The sequence below is a fragment of the Aplysia californica genome, unplaced genomic scaffold (genome assembly GCF_000002075.1).
Source record: "Aplysia californica isolate F4 #8 unplaced genomic scaffold, AplCal3.0 scaffold00029, whole genome shotgun sequence".
In the NCBI taxonomy this organism is placed as follows: domain Eukaryota; kingdom Metazoa; phylum Mollusca; class Gastropoda; order Aplysiida; family Aplysiidae; genus Aplysia; species Aplysia californica.
Genome location: NW_004797299.1, coordinates 127182 through 136222, shown reverse-complemented (window position 1 = coordinate 136222; position 9041 = coordinate 127182).

Genomic DNA, 9041 nt, shown 5'->3' with positions numbered 1-9041 from the left:
GGGGGTTTAAACTCATTTCCCAATATTTTCTAGCTTATACTTAAATCTTTTTCTTAACTGATCCTCATTTTTTTCTAGTTCATCCCCAGTATTTTCTATGTGATCCTTAATATTTTTAAGCTCATACCCAGTGTTTCCTAGCTGTTCTGTAGTATTTTCCTAGCTCATCACAGTATTTTCTAGCTGCTCTCCATTATTTTTAAACTCTTCCCCGGGATTTTCTAGCTCATCCCCAGGATTTTCAAGGTTATTCCTATTGATTTTTAGCTCATCTTTAACTTTTCCTAGCTCATCCCAAATATGTTCTACTTCATCCCTAATATTTTTCAGCTCATCTCTAGTATTTTCTAGCGCATCCCCTGTATTTTCTAGCTCATCCCTAATATTTTTTAGTTCATCCCTAATATTTTCTAGCACTTCCCCAGTATCTTCTATGTCACACCTAATATTTTCTAGCTCATCCACGGTATTTAAATAGCTCATCCCCAGTATTTTCTAGCTGATCCGTAATATTTCTTAATTTATCCCCTGTATTTACTAGCTCATTATTAATGTTTTTCAGCTCATTCCCAGGGATTTCTAGCTTATCCTTCATATTTTTTTAGCTGATCTGTGGTATGTTCTAGCTCATCCCAAGTATTTTCTATGTGATCCCTAATATTTTTCCGCTCATACCCAGTGTTTCTTAGCTCATCGGTAATATTTTCTAGCTCATCCCCAGTATTTTCTAGTTCTTCACTAATATTTTCTAGCTGATCCCCAGTATTTTCTAGGTTATTTCTACTAATTCTAGCTCATCTTTAATATTTTCTAGCTCATACCCAGTATTTTCTACGTCATTCCTAGTATTTTCTAGCTCATCCCCAGTATTTATTTTCTAGTTCCTTAATCTTTTCTAGCTTATCCCTAATACTTTAAGCTCATCCCTAATAATATTTTTTAGCTCATCCCTAGTATTTTTTTAGGTCATCCCCATCATTTTATAGATCATCCCCGGTAATTTCTAGCTCATCCCCAGTATTTTCTAGTTCATCCCCAGAATTTTCTAGCTTATCCTTAAATATTTTTGGCTTGTCCCCGGTAATTTCTAGCTCATCCGTAATATTTCCTAGGTCATCCCCAGTATTTACTAGTTCAATACTAATATTTTTTTAGCTGATCCTCAGTATTTTCTAGCTCATCCTAAGTATTTTCTATGTGATCCCTAATATTTTCCGCTCATACCCAGTGTTTCTTAGCTCATCGGTAATATTTTCTAGCTGATCCCTATTACTTTCTAGATCATATTTAATATTTTCTAGCTAATCCCCATTATTTTCTAGCTCATCCCTAAGATTTTCTAGCTCATCCCAAATATTTTCATAGCACACCCCCAGTATTTTGTAGCCTATTCCTAGTATTTTCTAGTTCTTCACCAATATGTTCTAGCTGATCCGCAGTATTTTCTAGATTATTCCTTCAAATTCCTGCTCATCTATAATACTTTCTAGCTCAAACCCAGTATTTTCTAGCTCCCTAATCTTTTCTAGCTTATCCCTAATACTTTAAGCTCATCCCTAACAATATTTTTTAACTCATCCCCAGTATTTTCTAGGTCATCCCCATCATTTTATAGATCATCCCTATTATTTTCTAGCTCATCGCCACTATTATTTAGCCCTTCCAAATTCCTTTTTAGATTATCCCTATTATTTTCTATCTCATCCCTAATATTTTATAGCTCATCCCAGTAAGTTTCTAGCTCATCCTTAATATTTCTTAGCTGTTCCGTAATATTTTCCAGGTCATATCCAGTATTTTCTAGGACATCCCTAATATTTTCTAGCTCCATCCCCAGTAATTTCTAGCTCAACCCTAATATTTTCTAGCTGAAACCCACTATATTTTAAGCTTACACCCAGTATTTTCTAGCTCATTCCCAATATCTTTGTAGCGCATCCCCAGTGTTTTCTAGCTCATCACCGGTATTTTCTAGCTCATCCCCAGTATTTTCTAGCTCATCCCTAATATACTCTAGCTCATCCCCAGTATTTTCTGGCTTATCCATAATATTTTTTTAGCTTATCCCCAGTATTTTCTAGTTTATTTCCATCATTTTATAGATCATCTTTATCATTTTCTAGCTCATCCCCATCATTATTTAGCCAATCCAAATTCCTTTTTAGATTATCCCTATTATTTTCTGTCTCATCCCTAATATTTTCTAGCTGAAACCCACTATATTTTTAGTTTATTCCAGGTATTTTCTAGCTCATCCCCAGTATTTTCTAGCACATCCCCAGTATTTTCTAGCTAATCTGTACTATTTGCCAGCATATCCAGAGTATCTTCTAGGTCACCTCTTATATTTTTAGGTCATCCCAATCTTTTCTAGCTCATCCCTAGTATCTTCTGGCTTATCCTTAATATTTTTTTACCTCATCCCCAGTCTAGGTCATCCCCATAATTTTCTAGATCTTCCCTATTATTTTCTAGCTCATCACCACCATTACTTAGCCCATCCAAATTCCCTTTTAGATTATCCCTATTTTTTTGTTATCTCATCCCCGGCATTGTTTTTTTCATCCTCAATATTTCCTAGCTCATCCGTAATATTTTCCAGGCCATATCAAGTATTTTCTAGGATATCCCTAATATTTTCTAGTTTCTAGCTCCATCCCTAATAATTTTTAGCTCAACCCTCATATTTTCTAGCTGAACCCCACTATATTTTAAGTTTAAGCTTATCCCCAGTATTTTCTAGCTCATTTGAAATATTTGCTAGCATATCCACGGTGTTTACTAGGTCACCCCTAATATTTTCTAGTTTCTAGCTCCATCCCTAGTAATTTTTAGCTCAACCCTCATATTTTCTAGCTGAACCCCACTATATTTTAAGTTTAAGCTTATCCGCAGTATTTTCTAGCTCATCCCCAGTATTCTCTAGCTCATCCCCAGTATTTTCTAGCTCATTTGAAATATTTGCTAGCATATCCAGGGTGTTTACTGGGTCACCCCTAATATTTTAAAGTCATCCCCAATCTTTTCTAGCTCATCCCTAATATACTGTAGCTCATCCTCAGTATTTTTTAGCTCATTCAAAGTATTTTTGTAGCTCATCACCAGTTTTCTAGCTCATCCTTAATTTTTTTAGCTCATCCGTAATATTCTCTAGCTCATCCCCGGTATTTACTAGCTCAAGACTAATGGTCTTTTTAGCTCATTCCCATTATTTTCCAACTCATCCTTAATGTTTTATTTAGCTGACCCTCAGTATTTTCTACGTGATTCCTAATATTAATATTTTTCAGCTCGTCCTTAAGGTATTGTAGCTCATCCTTAATATTTTCTAGCTCAAGCCCAGTATTTTTTGCTTCATCCCTAATATTTTTTAGCTCATCATTAGTGTTTTCTAGCTCACTCCAAGTACAACTTTCTAGCTGATCCTTAATATTTTCTAGCTCACCGCCAGTATTATCTAGCTCATCCGTAATATTTGCTAGTATTTAATAGGTCACCCTTAATATTATTTTAGGTTATCCCCAATATTTTCTAACTCATCTTTAATATTTGTTAGTTGATTTTCAGTATTTTCTAGTTCATACCCAATATTTTCCAGATCATCCATAACATTTTCAAGATGATCCCCAGTATTTAGTAGCTTATCTGTAATATTTTCTATCTCATCCCCAGAAAATCCTGGCTTATCCCTAATATTTCTTAGCTCATCACCAGTATTCAAGCTCATTCTTAATCTTTTCTAGCTCATCCCTAATATATTCTAGCTCATTTTTAATCTTTTCCAGCTCATCCGTAATATTTCCTAGCTCATCCCCAGTATATACTAGCTCATTAGTTATGATTTTTAGCTCCTTCCCAGTATTTTATAGCTCATCCTTAATATTTTTTTAGCTGATCATCAGTATTTTCTAGTTACCATCCTCAGTATTTTCTATGTAAATACCCAGTGTTTCCTAGCTGTTCTCTAACATTTTTCTAACTCATCACAGTATTTTCTAGCTGATCTCCGTTATTTTCTAGCTCATCTTTAATATTTTCTAGCCCATCCCTAATATTTTTAGTTCATCCCTAATATGTTCTAGCACTTCCCCAGTATCTTCTACTTCATACTTAATATTTTCTAGCTCATCTGAAATATTTGTTAGCACATCCCCAGTACTTACTAGGTCACCCTTAATATTTTTAGGTCATCCCCAATATTTTCTAGCTGATCTTTAATATTTTCTAGCTGATCCTCAGTATTATTTAGCTCATCCCCAGTATTTTTTTTTAGATCATCCATAACATTTTCAAGATGATCCCCAGTAATTTGTAGCTCATCTGTAATAGTAATATTTTCTAGGTCATCCCCGGTATTTTATAGCTCATCCCTAATATTTTTAGCTCATCCCCAGTATTTTCTAGCTTATCACTAATATTTTCTAGCTCATTCCCAATAGTTATTTATCACATACCCAATATTTTCTAGCTCATCCCTAATTTTTTCTAGCTTATATCTAATATTTTATAGCTCATCCCTAATTTTTTGCAGCTTATATCTAATATTTTATAGCTCATCCCCATTGTTCCACAGTATTTTCTAGCTCATCCCTAATAATTTCTAGCATTTCCCGGTATTTTCCAGCTCATCCCTTATATTTTTTAGTTCATCCCTAATGTTTCTGCAGATTCTTCTATTTTATACCTTATATTTTCTAGCTCTTCCACAGTATTTAACAGCTAATCTCCAGTATTTTCTAGCTCATCCTTTATATTTTTTAGTTCATCCTTAATATTTTTTTAGCACTTTCCCAGTATCTTCTACTTTATGCCTAATATTTTCTAGTCATCCTCAGTATATTGTAGCTAATCCCCAGTATTTTCTAGCTCATCCGTAATATTTGCTAGCATATCCCCAGTATTCAATCGGTCACCCCTAATGTTATTTTAGGTCATCCCCAATATTTTCCAGCTGATCTTTAACAGCTCTTCACCAGTATTCTAGCTCCTTCTTCAATCTTTTTTTTTTAGCTCATCTGTAATATTTCCTAGCTCATTCCCAGTATTTTCTAACACATCCTTAATAAATTTTAGCGGATCCTCAGTATTTTTTAGCTCATCCCCAGTATTTTCTATATGATCCCTAATATTTTTAAGCTCATACCCAGTGTTTCCTAGCCGTTCTGTAACATTTTTCTAGGTCATCACAGTATTTTCTAGCTGATCTCCATTCATTATTTTTTAGCTCATCCCTGTGATTTCCTAGCTCATCCCCAGGATTTTCTAGGTTATTCCTATTAATTTCTAGCTCATCTTTAATATTTTCTAGTTCATTCCCAGTATTTTCTACTTTATCCCTAATATTTTTTAGCTCATTCCTAGTATTGTTTAGCTCATCCCCAGTATTTTCTAGCTCATCCGTAATATTTCTTAATTCATCACCGATATTTACTAGTTCGTTACTAATGTTTTGTAGCTCATTCCCAGTATTTTCTAGCTCATCCTTAATATTTTTTTAAAGTGATCCAGAGTATTTTCTAGCTCATCCCCAGTATTTTTTATGTGATCTCTAATATTTTTCAGCTCATCCCTAATGTTTTCTAGCTCTTCCCTAATACAGTGGAGTCCACTTATAACGAGTCCTGAAGTAACGAGGAGTCTGTTATAAAGACATTATTCTAAAACTCCGGGGGTTTTTTCTTTCTTTATCTTTGTAAATAAAATACAGCTATAGCGCAATCAGACAAACACGCGGGTCGGTTATAGCGGAATATTGCTTCTGCTGTGCACAGTGCATAGGCCATTTATGCATGATGAAAACCACGCCAGTTGAGAAACTTGTTGGTGATCAAGTGAAACAAAAAACGGGAGAGCCCATGTGTGCCAGCGATGAAAGCCAAAGCGAATGAGTGGGGAGGGAGTGGCATGCGCACACAAGCCGTTGTGATGCAGAACGCATTGCCTGATAGTGATAGGCCAGCCTAGTCTAGATTATCTAGGCCTATCATGCCTCTAATTTCTCCGATGCGGGGATCGAGAGGTCACAGTCACAGTGCTGTGATGGATCATGGAGCAAATGTGTGACTTGCGCAGGCAGACGCGGGAACGTACTACAGGGTGTGGTGGGGTGGGGGAAAACACAGCGGGCGAGTTAGCCAAGAGAACTTTCGTCCAGCTGTTAACATCGCTGACGCTAGAGAAAGAAAGAATCCTGATTCAATTTTTGAACAAGTAAGACGTAGAGGTCATGTTGAACAAAGCCATAATCAGAGGAGATAACAAAAAGAAATAAAGAGAACACAAAACTCATAGATTAGGCCTACTTCATTATTTCCTTTGAATTTATTACTGGATCCCTTGCAACGAGAATCCTGCTGTAACGGACATTTCGTACCGATCCCCTCCGTCTCGTTATAACAGGATTCCACTGTACTTTTTAGCTCATCCCCAGTATTTTTACTTCACCCCTAATATTTCTTAGCTCACCACTAGTATTTTCTAGCTCATCCCCAGTATTTTCCAGCTCATCCCTTATATTTTTTAGTTCATCCCTAACATTATTTTGCAATTATTTTCCCCAGTATCTTCTACTTCATACCTGATATTTTTTAGCTCATCCCCAGTATTTTCCAACTCATCCGTAATATTTGCTAGCATATACCCAGTACATGTATTTAACAAATAGGTCAGCCATAATATTATTTTAGGTCATTCCTAATATTTTGTAGCTCATCTGTAATATTTTCTAGCTCATACCCAGAATTTTCTGGCTTATCCCTTATATTTTATAGCTCATCCCCTGAACTTTCTAACTCATCCCCAGTATTTTCTAGCTCATCACCAGTATTCTAGCTAATTCTTAATCTTTTTTTTTTAGCTCATCCGCAGTAATTACGAGCTCCTTACTGGGTTGGGTTTTTTTTATAGCTCATTCCCAGTATTTATTTTTTTAGCTCATCCTTAATATTTTTTTGCCGATAATCAATATTTTCTAGTTCTTCCCCAGTATTTTCTATGTGATCCCTAATATTTTTAAGCTCATACCCAGTGTTTCCCAGCTGTCCTGTAATATTTTTCTAGTTCATCTTTAATGTTTTTCTAGCTCATCTTTAATATTTTCTAGCTTATCCTCAGTATTTTCCACTTCAGCTTTAACTTTTTTTGCTCATCCCTAGTATTTTCTAGCTCTTCCCCAGTATTTTCTAGCTCATCCCTAATATTTTTTGGTTCATCTCTAATATTTTGTAGAACTTCCCCAGAATCTTCTACTTCATACTAGGCCAGGGCAAGATCGGCGGCAAAAAGACCGAGGTCCCGATCCCAAAACTGAAAAAGGATCGAGGAATCGAGTCCGATTTTCGAGTTTGGAAGCTGCTTCAAGTGCGCTGTTTTAGAGGCCATGACCAGAGACCGTGTTGAACACTGCTAAAAATAGCTCTTAAGATCGAGACCTCGAGTCTTGAACACTGCTAAAAATAGCTCTTAAGATCGAGACCTCGATTCTCGAGTTTGACAGAAGTGGCTGGCTAAGCCTGCACGCGTGCCAAGACAAGTTGGCTTTCACGCATTTGTGTGTGTGTGTGTGTGTGTGTGTGTGTGTGTGTGTGTGTGTGTGTGTGTGTGTATCGTGTGTGTTTGCGTGTGTGTGTCGTGTGTGTTTGCGTGTGTGTTTGCGTGTGTGTGTGTTTGCGTGTGTGTGTGTGTGTGTGTGTTTGGGTGTGTGTGTGTGTGTGTGTGTATGTGTGTGTCGTGTGTGTGTGTGTTGCCTCCCTTCTATCACTCTTGCCAATGAACCTAGGTTCCTTCTCTCTTGCACCCTTTGCTTCCTGATACGTCAAAGCATGCTTTGATGACAAATGTTTTGTTGTTGTCGACGTTCTGTTATTGTATGCTAAAACATTATTACAAATCATACAAACAACAGTACTGTGTTTTCCAGCTTATAAAAAAAAGTCCGAAGCTAAAGATCGACGTCCAGACATGATGACTCATTGATGTCAACTCAAAACACACAATATGATTTACAAAAGAATACGTGTACAGTGAAGATGAAAGTGCAGTGAAATTCCAAAGCAAGCGTTCACTGTTCAAGACAAAAGAAAGAGAAAGGGGAAGTGAATGATTTAATTTGGGATGGGCGGGGGTGGGGTAACAACATTCAAAGTAGCAGTAGCCTATGTGCAGCGTGGTTTCGTACTGGGCTACACGGTAGACACAACAAGTAGGCCGAGGCCTAGTTTAGCATTTACTCATAGCGGGGAAGAGGAAGATGGGGTGGGGTGGGGGGTTGCGTGAAACAATTGATATAGTGACTGACAGGCAGTTTCTTGCCCCTACTTCACTAGGCCTACGAAAGTTCATCCCGGGACAGACCCGTCTGACGTTTGAAACCTTTGAACTTGAGTGTAATGTACCGCACCTATTATTGGGACGTGACATTTTTGTTGCATTGAGTCCCGAGCAGTTGTGAATTGCTACAACATCGGTGGGACAGTATGACCTAATACTGTTTTCTCTTTCTCTTTTTTTCTAATACGAAGCAACAAAGCACAGGCACATGCAACCTCGATTCATCCACCTTGAAGACACAGTCTTGAATCTACATCATGTATCAAGGCCTAGTGCACGTCAAATTCAAATAGTGAAAAAAACAACATAAGTAAACAAAACTCACAAAAATTAATTTAACTTGGTAATCGAGCATTAAATTGGGTTCCCCGCGTAGTTTTTGCTAATTTTGGGTCGCTGATCACGAAAATCGTATTATTTCTTAAATTTGACCAATATTTTAGAAATTTTTGGAATGCATTTTTAACTCCGCCTAGGCCAACATCAAAGAAGCCGCCTTATGCGCCGGATCAGTCCCGTCCTGGTGCGGTGTCTGTTTTGAAGCGAAAAACTCGACTGTGGGGTGGGACAGCCCTAGGCCTATCCCATGACAGGACTGTAATAGTGAGGTAGAGATTTAGATTCTTGCCTCGATTCTCGGAGTCTAGCTCATTCGCTACGCCGAGCCGTGGGGGGCGGCGCGGCTCAAGTACCGTCAGTACGCTAAGCCCCCC